This window comes from Hypomesus nipponensis, chromosome 14 (genome assembly GCF_054491055.1).
Source record: "Hypomesus nipponensis isolate SF chromosome 14, ASM5449105v1, whole genome shotgun sequence".
Taxonomy (NCBI): Eukaryota; Metazoa; Chordata; class Actinopteri; order Osmeriformes; family Osmeridae; genus Hypomesus; species Hypomesus nipponensis.
Genome location: NC_140374.1, coordinates 429,502 through 442,284, shown reverse-complemented (window position 1 = coordinate 442,284; position 12,783 = coordinate 429,502). Strand labels below are relative to the sequence as shown.

The 12,783-nt window shown below is 46.6% G+C and overlaps 1 protein-coding gene across 1 annotated transcript in view; it reads left to right on the top strand.

Annotated features, from left to right (window-relative positions):
• The first annotated feature begins 3,395 nt into the window (after positions 1 to 3,395).
• Positions 3,396 to 12,783, top strand: part of myo9ab (myosin IXAb) — a 92,987-nt gene continuing 83,599 nt past the window's right edge. The window contains exon 1 of the mRNA XM_084671981.1: positions 3,396 to 3,665. The gene's annotated coding sequence lies outside the window, so the exon portion shown is untranslated. The remainder of the gene's footprint in view (positions 3,666 to 12,783) is intronic.

Sequence of the window (12,783 nt, the reverse complement as noted above, 5' to 3'; positions counted from 1 at the left end):
TTATTAGGCTGTCGGTGAGCAGGGCCCTGTGTAAGGGATTTACAGGCTCTATAAACCTTCAGGAGGAGCTGGAGGAGGCGGGGTGGTGACACATGAGGGCGCTGAGCTCCTCATCCCCTCAGCACAGTTTCAGACACGGCCAATCTGGGGAACCATGCTCAAACCCCACCATGACTTCCCCTCGTCTGAACAGACCCCCCTGCCCTCACCCCCACCATCACCTCCCCTCGTCTGACTTGGACAGAACTTCATTTATATAGAAGTGAGCATGACATCAGGAAACGTGAGGAGACGTGAGGAGACGTGAGGAGACGTGAGGAGACGTGAGGAGACGTGAGGAGACGTGAGGAGACGTGAGGAGACGTGAGGAGACGTGAGGACATGTGAGGTCAGTAAAGAGCCAGACTGTGAGAAGAACCAGCACCACACGGGCTGAGTAATAACCTCAAAGTGAAACCAAAAACTAAATTTAACAGTGATTCATTCTCAGGTACTTCCAACATTGGTCAGGTAGCAGGATGTCACCACAGCCTAATGATCTAAGCAATGCAGTGATGAAGGAAATGTCTCCAGTAATTTACGACACTAGTTTAGGCTTGACTGTCACGAGGTTGTGACACAATGTCTTAGGGTTAGGGTTACCAGTGACAGAGTGGATCATGCTCTTACAGGAACAGCTGTTGAATTGTAGGACACCTCATTTCCAAAGTTTTCCACTCCTCCTCTCCTTTTGTCTCTTCTAAAGTATTTTTATTTCCAGGTAATCATGTGGTAGGCTAGTGGTAAGCTACAGGTAGTCTTGTGATCAAGTGGTAGATATTGTCGTTAAACTGTCTGAGCTGAAGGAAGGATTTCCTTTCAAAAATGACAGAAAGGAAACTATATTACAGCACTAGAAATCAATCCGCTGAAGAACAGGTATGACATTTTTGGGTCTAAGGAAGAGCTATTTTCTACCTCTTTTGTCAAACACCAGTCTGATAATAATAGTGATGCGTTCATGCAGCAGACACTTTCACTCACAGCAACAGGCTACGGGGATTTGAACCTGCAACCTCTTGTCTGATCTGCAGTCAAATGCTCTAACCATTGAACTATACCCACACCAGTTCAGGCCCAACCAGCCCTGGAACAAGATCATGTTTCTTCAGGACCATGGTGCCACACGGAACAGTACGCGACACTACACAAAGTGCAAACACACAACAGTGTAAGATGAGTGAAAATAATTAAAACATCGAGCAAAACCATCCATACACAGGACAGAAAATGCACAGGAAAATAAAAACACAAAACATGGAATGAAACATGGCAGCAATACTGGCGGCAAAAATGCGTTCCACTAGTATGAATAGACGGATGCATCTGAACACAATAGGGATGCACTGAAAGACTTGTCACATTGTCACTAGTGTACCGCACATCACTGGGTGAGGAGTCCTCATTCCAATACTGCAACAACACCCTTTCCAACTTCACTGACATGCCTTGTGGCTAGCAGGAAAACCAATGACACATCTTCAAACAGTGACACCTTTCAGCAGAAGATGTGTACAGTGTATCATGGGAGCATGAGTGTATGGGTGGTGAGAGTTGTGCAACACTGTGCTTGCCAACACACGTTACAGCAGTCACGGCTCTGTACACCTGGGAAACGACATGTGGAAAACGCCACAGCTCTCAGTCTTACTCCTAACCATCATGACGAGCTCAATACAAACTCACAGTTATTCTACTTAAGCATGTTCATGTTCATTGAAACATACAGGCATGTGAAAGGATGCTGACCAGCATAGATATGGTAACTTGACTTACTGAGCCAGTCAGAGCCTGGAGCAACATTATACATGATCCTGATGGGAAAGAATACACAGGTGTGTGGAGATGAGCACACTCTGAAGACACCCTCCTCCCCCTGGCTGTTCTCCTGAAGACACCCTCCCCCCCTGGCTGTTCTCCTGAAGACACCCTCCCCCCCTGGCTGTTCTCCTGAAGACACCCTCCTCCCCCTGGCTGTTCTCCTGAAGACACCCTCCCCCCCTGGCTGTTCTCCTGAAGACACCCTCCCCCCCTGGCTGTTCTCCTGAAGACACCCCCCCCCCTGGCTGTTCTCCTGAAGACACCCTCCTCCCCCCCTGGCTGTTCTCCTGAAGACACCCTCCTCCCCCCCCTGGCTGTTCTCCTGAAGACACCCTCCCCCCCCCTGGCTGTTCTCCTGAAGACACCCTCCTCCCCCTGGCTGTTCTCCTGAAGACACCCTCCCCCCCTGGCTGTTCTCCTGAAGACACCCTCCTCCCCCTGGCTGTTCTCCTGAAGACACCCTCCTCCCCCTGGCTGTTCTCCTGAAGACACCCTCCTCCCCCCCTGGCTGTTCTCCTGAAGACACCCTCCCCCCTGGCTGTTCTCCTGAAGACACCCTCCCCCCCCTGGCTGTTCTCCTGAAGACACCCTCCCTCCCCTGGCTGTTCTCCTGAAGACACCCTCCCCCCTGGCTGTTCTCCTGAAGACACCCTCCCCCCCTGGCTGTTCTCCTGAAGACACCCTCCCTCCCCTGGCTGTTCTCCTGAAGACACCCTCCCCCCCTGGCTGTTCTCCTGAAGACACCCTCCCCCCCTGGCTGTTCTCCTGAAGACACCCTTCCCCCACAGAGATAGAACTATAGAGACATGTTGTCAGAAATAGAACTACATAACTATAGAGATTGAATATATCGTTAGAAATAAAACTTTAGAATTAAAGGACTATAGAGATGTGTAGTTAGACAGAGAATTGTAGAACAAAAGATAGATCTATAGATATTAAAGATGTAGTTAGAAATAGAACTATAAATGGAATATATAGTTCAAAATTAAAATTTAGAACAACGCAAATAGAACGTTGTGCCTTGAACATCTAGTTGTCTTGCAGTTAACCCGTTCTACTTGAGCAGGGTGGTGTTATGGTAGATGCAGAGGATGTGGTACGTTGTTTTGGAAATGTAGAGTGTCTACACCGAAACCTCCCTTTATTTATTGTGTGGTTTTGAATGTAAACACCTATTATACAGTGGAGTGGGAGGAGTTGCTCTTTACAATTAACAACAACATTATCATCTCTGGGTGAAAACTCTATGGAAATGTGTAGGACTAGTCTTATAGATTTATTATATGTAGGCCAACACATCAAATATTATATAGGCCTATACACATCAAATATGATATATTCACATCAATTATTATATATACACATCAAATTGCTGAGGGGATGAGATTTGGCTTACTGTCCTACAGGAATTATTGATCATTTCTGTGGAGTCCTCTCTAGTTACGCCCATTCCTCTACAGCTCCCTCCCACCCGTCAGCGGTACAAGTGGAGCGCGCAATGCGCGTTCTCAGACAGCAGCGATTATCAGAGAAAAAGATCAGTCTGCCGTAGAAAGAGATGTGACACGGGAGTCTGAAACACTACGTTTTTGAGAAGTATTTAGCATTATCGTCAATCAAAAAACGTACGTTTAAATCTGTTAAGAGGAAGCTTGACAGACTAGGACACTATGGACACATCGTTGAAGGGAATTAGTCTGAGTTTTTAAGCATAGTATTGGTGAGCAGACGGAGCGCGCCTTCCTCAATATAAAACGGTATAGCAGAAGCGTGGAAACGAGTGGATTCAAGCAACAGTAGAGGTAAACCAATCAGATAACATTTCCTAACATTTACATTAGGCTATAGTTTACTACAGTGTTTAGATTATCTGAAAATGTGATTAACGTTCGCATATTGAATGAAAGATTGGATAGCATTCCAGTTCGCTCTTGCATCTTACATTGAACGGACACGATATGGGTTGTTTTGTGTCAAGATAAATCGTGTTGTGTGGCTGTGGCAGTGTGACTGACACACGGTATGTCTTGTGCTGGCTTTGTGTGGCCGTTGCAGTCGGCTCATCAACCACCGTGCCTTTGATAATGTCATTGATGATGCTCTTGAACACTACGTGAGGCACGGCTGTCATTAGAGCTGACCCCTTGTTTCATAATGAGGCAGTAGGAAGACTGCAAGTATGTCACGTTTGCAACGCATAAGTAACAACGAATATGACGCATTCTGGTTAGTTATTTTGTATCCAGACCAGTGGCATTCCACGTTGGGGGGTGGGTGGGGGGGTGGAGCAGTCAATAACAATTAATTGTGGTTTTCTTTTTACAAGCATTGTTGTTCAGGGCGAGCAACTGCGTTTCGTGTCATTGTTTACCACAGTTTAAGAGCTCAGTAAATGCGATTACAAATTACGTGTTATCCTCCAAAGCAAAAAGACCCTGGTTATGATGCATCCCGGGTTTAGATCGTTGAGGAGAAAGACGAAATGACGCTTCGTGAGTTGTGGAGACGAGACGGAAGCGGCTCGCCATGCCTGTTGTTGTTGACCGAGCTTGGTCTGTTAGCGGAGCGGTCTGTCTGTAAGAGCTAGAGGCAAGGACGGTGTCTGGGGGACCAGGTGACTGGTCAGAGCAGTGGTGGAGGCTGTGGGCCCGGACTTGCGTTCCAGCGGGCGCCCAGTGGGGACTGGGGAGCGTGCAGGAGAAGCCCACCCCGTGGCCCAACTCTAAACGGCTTACATTGAGCAACGGCATTCAAAGCTACCGGCGCATATCACAAGTCACTATCGGCCTTGGGCAATCCCCACGAAGATAAGATACATAGATGTTATTGTCCCGAAGGAAATTAGTCTTGGCCGCATACTGTTTCTGCGGTTAAAATTCAAATAACGAAGGGCAAACATGCCGTATATACGGTACATACCATCACACTCAAAGGCCACAGTGATGTCATTCTGTACATCAGAGGCTAGAGGTGTTCTGGCATGGAGCGATTTCCCAATGTTAACATGAGGATATCTATTTACAACAAAAGGTGCTTTTAAGACAAGTTGTGTAAGTGTATACAGTGTGTGTGTGTGTGTGTGTGTTTCATAAGCCCTGCCGCTCCATTGCTAGTCATGGAATTCCCTGTTGAGATGTTGAGCTTGCCATCATTAACATTTCATTCAGGTTGTTATGTAAGCAGCAAATGCCTTTGAGGAAGAAATGGAAACATTAGCTTGACAGGTCGTGCTGCCATGCTGACTGGACTTAAAAAGCGTGAACAGATGTCTCAAGAATCAATTTTAAAACTGTGAGCTGATTATAGTAACAACTGTGACTCACCTCCTTAGTAGTGTGGTGAACTCCTGAATGCACTGACTCACTCATGCTTTATGGACGGTGCATTAAATAGTGCCTTCATTATCAGCCCCAATCACCAGACCCATACCATCCAACAGTTATAAGCTGATCACCTGTGTAGTCCATTGCCCAACAAGCATAGGTCATATATAGTCCAGCACATTGCAACTAACATACACGTGCATGTAAGTACTGTCCAGTTACTGTTTCATGATTATCTTGATTGTACAGTTGGGTCAGTTGCTTCCATTGCAGCAGTCAAGGCTTTATATAAAACAAGACCAGGATGAGTTATCAAAGGATTCTATGCATACAATAACCCAGTAACTCCAGGAGATAACCCTGTAGATGAGGCTGGGGGTGGAAGTTCCAGTATTTAACCCTGTATCTCTGGTAGATTACCCTGTAGCTCCAGTAGATAACCCTGTATCTCTGGTAGATTACCCTGTAGCTCTGGTAGATAGCTCTTGTAGATAACCCTTAGGCTCCGGTAGATAACCCTGTAGCTCTGGTAGATAAACCTGTCAAGGTTCCTATAACTGGAACTATAATATTTGGTGTGACGTTTGTAGGTGAACATTTTAAAATGTACGTGAAAATGTAATTATTTCTGGCTGCGTTCAGAAAAACTGTTCTTTTATAAATTATTCATTTTGCTGACAAAATGTTAAAAAAAGTATAAAGAAGATCTCAAATGTTTTCCTTGCAAGGCTGTCCAAGAATATTAGATTCATATTTTGTTTGCTGGAACCTTCTTCAAAGGCATAGATGTGTCAGTGGCACAGATTGTGTGATTTCCTAAATCCTTTGATTCCTACATGGCCTCATTCTTAGAAGTGAACTTGTTTGTTTCTTTTGTACGTTCAAAGTTCAGGCCAGCCGTGAACACCCTCTTCATGTCATCAGCTCTCAAATCCATTATAGTTCTCACTTGTAGTTCTCATTACCTTTTTATGAAGGCCAACCAATCTGTGGTGTTTTCTGATGGTTGACAAATACCTTCTTCTTCTGTTCTGTGTTCTTCAGGCGTCTAGTCCTGCATATTGTCTTGACACCAAAAACCTTCTGCATGGAGGATGGAAGTGAGGTCAGACGTTTCCTGCATCAGCTGTTGAGGTCAGGGCTCAGCTCTGGCAGGCAACAGCAGAACAGCCACACTCTGTCCAGATGCTCCCCTGTGCTCAACCATGGAGGGAGGGGTGAAGGGATGGAATGACAGAATAGGGGGAGGAACTGATCCTGTGAGCTCTCTCTAGGGTTTAACCATCTGACTTACAGACATGGGCTGTTGTCAGGGACACCTTACTGTAAATACAGTACAAATATCCAATGGGTAATTCAAACTAACAACTAATCTCACAGGTCATCCCTTGGTACAGTAAGCTAACCTTGCCAGGCAGGCACACAGCAGTCTTGGATAGGATGCAGTGCTGTTGGTGTGACACAGGGATGCATGAGACTGTGGAGGGCCCTGGAACACTCTCCTGATCCTTCAGAGACAGTCTCATCCAGACGGACACTCTGTGTTTCTCCTCCAAGAGTCTCGCTTTGATTCTGATTAGTTGCTAAGTCGTTGGCTTAGTGTCACCAGTCAAATCTCTACTGGCATGGTAGGACTGCACTGTCAAGAGTTCAAGGGAAACAATGGTGGCAGGAGGAGAGGGTGTAGGAGTCATAGCAGCTTAATGACCATTGAGACGTACAATCACAGCCCATATCCTTGATTTTACTTCATCTCCAATGCAAGGAGCTCTCAAGCTAATTTAGCACTAGCCTCCGTTAAACTAGCCTCCCAGTTTGATTGAAGAGACTAAGGGGATTAGCCGAATCCCAACCTAGCCTAGTTTATGCCTACATTGTGTTCAAAGACACGCTGCTGATGGCTGGTGGTCTGTTTGGGCTTGAGTCAGTAGTTTAGCAGCAATGCTGACTCCAGAATTGTTTATCCCAGTCTGCAGCCAGGAGATTGATGGAGCTGCTGGCTGGATTGACAGTTCTAGAGCAGCGATGGAGCTGCTGGTTGGATTGACAGTTCTAGAGCACCTCTTATGAGGTAACCACTGGCTTTTGTCTCCTCAGAAAGGTTGAGAACATCCCAATCACAATTAGCACCGTGTCATTCAGGGCTTTGAAGGCAACCTATCAGTTCACGTCTTTAAGTGTGCTGTGGTGAAGGCGAACCTTCTCCAGACTACTATAAGATGGAACATTATTTTGTGCTTCACTTCCATTAGAGCTGAATCACTGTTCAGAATAAGAACTTGCCTCGTACTTCTACAGTGCTTGTTCGGCCAGTTAAATCTCTGGCTGTTAGAGTCCCCAGACAGAGTGCTGATGGTCTAGACACACACCCTCACATACACACAGACATGCACTCATGTGCACGCACACTAGTGGTCAGTGTGGCTGGCCCCCAGCCTGTGTTAAAGCTGGAACAATGCAGGATGCAGGCCAGCGACAGGCTGGGGCTCTGCACCATGGAGCTGCAGGCTGGAACACCCACAAGTCTCCTTCCCTCTCTTCTCCATGTCTCTCTTTCCTCTCTCTCTTCTCCATTGTCTCTTTTCTCTCTCTCTCTCTTCTCCATCTCTCTCTCTTTCCTCTCTCTCGTCTCCATCCTTATTTCTCTCTCTCTCTTCATCCCTCTCTTGTTTCCCTTGCTATCTCCAGCTCTCCTTGTTTCTGTCAGTTCCGCCCTTTCTCTCATATCTCTCCCTTTTATTTATAAACAATATTTTTTACGATTTCTCTCTGTGTATTTTTGTTTTCACTCTCAGTGCCTGTCTTTGTGTCTCTCTCTATCTGCCTCTATTTTGCATTGTCACATTCAGCTCAAGTGACCTGAAGTGGAGCCAGAGTCTTTCTGTGAAGGCTGACTGTGCTGTTGTCCACTGGCAGCATGATTGTATCTATGAATCCAGTAAGAAAGGTGTTCCTCATGCCTGTGGGAGGGTGTGGGCATGTGTGTCACGTATGTCGCTGACATATATCTCCATATATCTCCCTCTCCTCCTCTCTCCTCCCCTCTCCTCTGACATGACCCCTTCATTCAGACTGGCCCTTCAGTCCTGGGTGTTACTGTTCAGCAGGCTAGCATTTGGCCTTGCATTCTGTGCCCCAAATCACATGATCCCAGCCTGTGTGTTGACATGGCTGCATGGTACTTCAGCCTGTCTGTTCTCACTTTTCAAGAGGGCAGTTGCCAAGAGCCCACAAAAGGCCATGTTTATGTTCAATTAGCTGAGCCAATGAAGGGGGCAGTGTAGGTCAATACTTGCTAACGCTAATGCAGATTAGCAGTTGGAAGGTGTTTAAATCGAGTTGAATGAATTGGTACAAAGATAAAATGCAAAGTGAAGATATACAGTAGAAGTATATTGAGATCCTGTGCTTCATTAGCTGGCTTATTTGATATGTAATGTTCTAATCCTTCATGTTCTACAATTGTTTTATTTGATTTGTGGGTCAATGCTAGTAAATTACCTTCTTTTTTAAAGACCCCACTGGTTGTTTAGAGTAAAAGCAGAGATGTTTGCAGTATGTTAAGGGTCATTTATGGCAGTAATGAAACACACAGTGCTTCGTTTAGACTGAGCCACCCTATTGGCTCATCGAGTCTGCTGTGAAGCAGGTGATTGGTTACTTCAGAAAGATCCAGAAATGGTTCACCCCGGAAAAGGTGAACATGCCCATGTTAGGGTGCGAAGTAGGCTCTGTGTGACTTTGTTCACCTCTGCAGAGAGCCGTGGTTCTCCTTGTCTCCACAGCATGGCTGCTTCCAACAAGCCCTGGATCATCAGTCTGACCAGAGTGCAAATTATACAATGACAATCGGGGGGGTCAACTTCTTCTCCAGGGCGTGTATCAACCCCCCCGACCTGTTGTTTTTACCTCTTCTCGGGGGGTCCAAGTCTTAATTAGGGGGTTCAGACCCCCACAAACCCCCCCGTAATTTGCACCCTGACTGACCTCAGCCCTGGTCCTGCTAACACTCACACTCTCAGAACACACAAAGATCCTTGAGCCCTCCTCCTGATAGGCTGGCTCCTTGAGCCGTCCTGATAGGCTGGTGTTATTGAGCCCTCATCCTGATAGGCTGGCGTCGTCTCCTAGCGAGAAGAGCAGAGCCCCTGCCAGGAGATCAGGGTGTAACTGTGGGTCTGAGTGGATGTGGGAGGGATGGAGTTTGTCTGTATTACAGTGGAGTAGGTTAGGGACTGTGAGGATAGACTGAGTCTTTGCTTCAGACGGCCTTTATGTAAATATCAAGACTGTGTGCAGTATATAGGGCAGCTGTTTATTAGGCACAGTGTATTATTTGTAGACTGGTGTTTCCACATGTAAAAACAGCCATGTCTCAGTTTCTATGGTTGTTTTTGCTTTAAGTCATGTGACCGTATCTCTTCCTCTGTAAATGCATGAAAGCAGTAGGTTCGTTCTCTGTGTCTCTCTGTCCCTGTTTGTGACTCTGTCTCTCCCTCTCTATCCCCTCTGTCCCTTTTTCATTTTCTGTCTCTCCCTCCATGTCCCTCCCCCCTCCTTCTGTCTTTTATCAGTAACTCTGGACTCCATCTGAACGGAAAAAGCAAACCAAACTTGTTTGAATATCTAGACTCAACAGCTTTCTATTTCTCTTGTGTAGCATGCGCTTCTTAAGTAACAGTGTAACATGCTGCTTCGGTAACAGTGTAACATGCTGCTTTGGTAACAGTGTAACATGCTGCTTCAAAAACAGGGTAACATGCTGCTTCAGTAACAGTGTAACATGCTGCTTCAGTAACAGTGTAACATGCTGCTTCAGTAACAGTGTAACAAGCTGCGTCAGTAACAGTGTAACATGCTGCTTCAGTAACCGTTTAACTTGCACTGCTTCAGTAACAGGGTAACATGCTGCTTCATTAACAGTGTAACATGCTGCTTCAGTAATAGTGTAACATGAGCTGCAACAGTAACAGTGTAAGGCTAGACAGGGATTATCACCCTCAGAACAGGATTGAGAGTGGTTTGGTTTGGTTTCCTCATGTTTTCCTTCACGGCTGTGGAGTCAGTCGTGAACATGCAGTTCCATCACAGTATTATTATAGATGAGTTTCTGACTGCTTGTCCAAGCAGAATATCCCTCACATGTTGTCTGTATTATTTATCTGCAGCATTGGGAAACGCACGGCTCAGTCACAGTTATTTTCTTTGCATCTGTGTGTGACATTCAACCCCCCCCCCCCCCCCTCATCCTCCAACATGCCCCCTCAGGCCAGGCCCTGACGAGAGAAGCTTCTGGACTAATGGCTGCCTTCTCAGAGCTAAATGGAGTGTACCTAATCTATGCCATTGATATGATATGTCTGTCCCACACACGCCTTGTGGGCTCCTCTACTGTCTCTATCCATGTCAAGACGCTCCGTCTTCCTGGATGACAGCTGTTGGCTCAGAGGACAGATGCTGTCAGCTAAGATTTGCTCTTTTAAACCCCACAGTGATAAATGGTGAATTAGAGAGGACCACTGTTGACTGTGGATCCAAATGAGGGCTTAAAATATATAATATAATATCATAATACGTATCTTGCATTTTCTATGGTTTTGTTTTTCCAGGCCCTTTGGTACCAAGCACTAGATTAAATATAGGTTGATATTAAAGTGGTTTTCAGGATGAACCTCTATCAATCCATGCTGTAGAGACACCATCCCATACGCCAACCACTGAACTGCTCTGACATCATCCCCGAGGATTATATTCCCCCTCTGATGGGTTTATCTAATCTGGATGGGATTTGGCAGAAGGGGTGGAAGTGTGGAAGTTGTTTCCACGGTAACCTCAGATGATGGCTGTGCCCAGGCTGAGCTCATGAGAGATGATTGTGAAGGAAGTTCATCCTGCTGTAGGGAATCCTTATACTGACCGTTTCAACCCTGCAGTATTGCATCATTGTCCTTCCTTCAGGTTGAGTCTTGGAGAGGCTGGACGTCAGGGCAGCTGTGTCATGAGCACGGACCTCTGACAGCGTGCAGTCACGTTCAGCATGTCTTCAGGGTCAGGGGCTTGTTGACTCCTGGTCAATGGATGTAGGCTGTAACAGTAGAACACCATTGTCATTTTACACACATCTTAACGGACAGATTAGATGACAGAAACACCTTGTTCAATTATTTTTTCTAAAGACTTTTCTGGACTAAAGGAACATTAACACAAAACTATATGTGGACTGTTAGTGCTTTAACCTGCTTGTTGTTTGTGTATTTGTGTCTGCTGTCTCAGATACAGAGGCGGACCAGCGTTCAGGGCTACAAGTGTTCACTTCATATTATAATCATCTGACTGGCAGGAGGAACATAAACTGGAGGATCAGAATCTGTTTTGAATTCTACCACTAGCTCTGGTCTTCCAATCCTGAACCAGAGATGCTTAGGACAGGCCTATGGCATTAAACAACACAACAACACAAAGATTATCTGTAAACATCTCACCATCGGCCATTATAATCCCACGTTGAAACCTGAACTCAAAGCAGGTTTTTTGTACAGAATCTCGTTCTATTTTCAATGTGAATCACATTTAGTGTACCGTTTTGTCTGAAATCCAGTCAGCTCTTTTTGTTTTTGGAAGCTAACCTCCCTCATATCCCTCAGAGAACACCAGATCACCCCACCTCTGTTCTGAGAAACACAGAAAAAGAGCAAGTCAGATAGAGGGGGAGAGGAGAAGGTTTACCAGAAAAGTAAATGCTCAAATCTGCAATGTTACTCAATCCAGCTGAACAATGTGCTCATTGAGCCCGATGGCTCTGCAACACCACAAAGGCCTGTTTATGTGAGGCCCAGACAGCCACACAGCCCAACATTGTGCATATCAAACCCAGTAATGCAGGACATGCGGACAGTCATGCCTACACCCAGAGGCTGTGGAAGCAGGAAAGTGTTTGTTTTCGGGACCCTGCGGGGGGGATGGCTTTGGGCTTTGAACCTGTTTGAGGCTCCAGCTCCTCAACGCTCCTAAACGCTCCCACTGTTTTCTGAGGACTCATCCTCTGCTTCCTCCTCCTCCTCCTCTGCCTCCTCCTCCTCCTCTGCTTCCTCCTCCTCCTCTGCTTCCTCCTCTTTCTCCTCCTCTGCCTCCTCCTCTGCTTCCTCCTCCTCCTCTGCTTCCTCCTCCTCCTCTGCTTCCTCCTCTTCTTCCTACTCCTCCTCTGCCTCCTCCTCCTCCTCTGCTTCCTCCTCCTCCTCTGCTTCCTCCTCTGCCTCCTCCTCCTCCTCTGCTTCCTCCTCTTCCTCCTCTGCCTCCTCCTCCTCCTCTGCTTCCTCCTCTTCCTCTGCTTCCTCCTCTTCCTCCTCCTCCTCTGCCTCCTCCTCCTCTTCTGCTTCCTCCTCTTCCTCCTCCTCCTCCTCTGCCTCCTCCTCCTCTTCTGCTTCTGCCTCCTCCTCCCCCTCCTCTGCTTCCTCCTCTTCCTCCTCCTCCTCCTCCTCTGCTTCCTTCTCCTCCCCTTTGTGGTGCGGCCAGGAGAATGCAGCCACAGGGTTAGATGTTGCAGAAGCCTGTGATCAGACAGAGATCTCTGGTTTCATGGGTTCCGACATCGGAAACA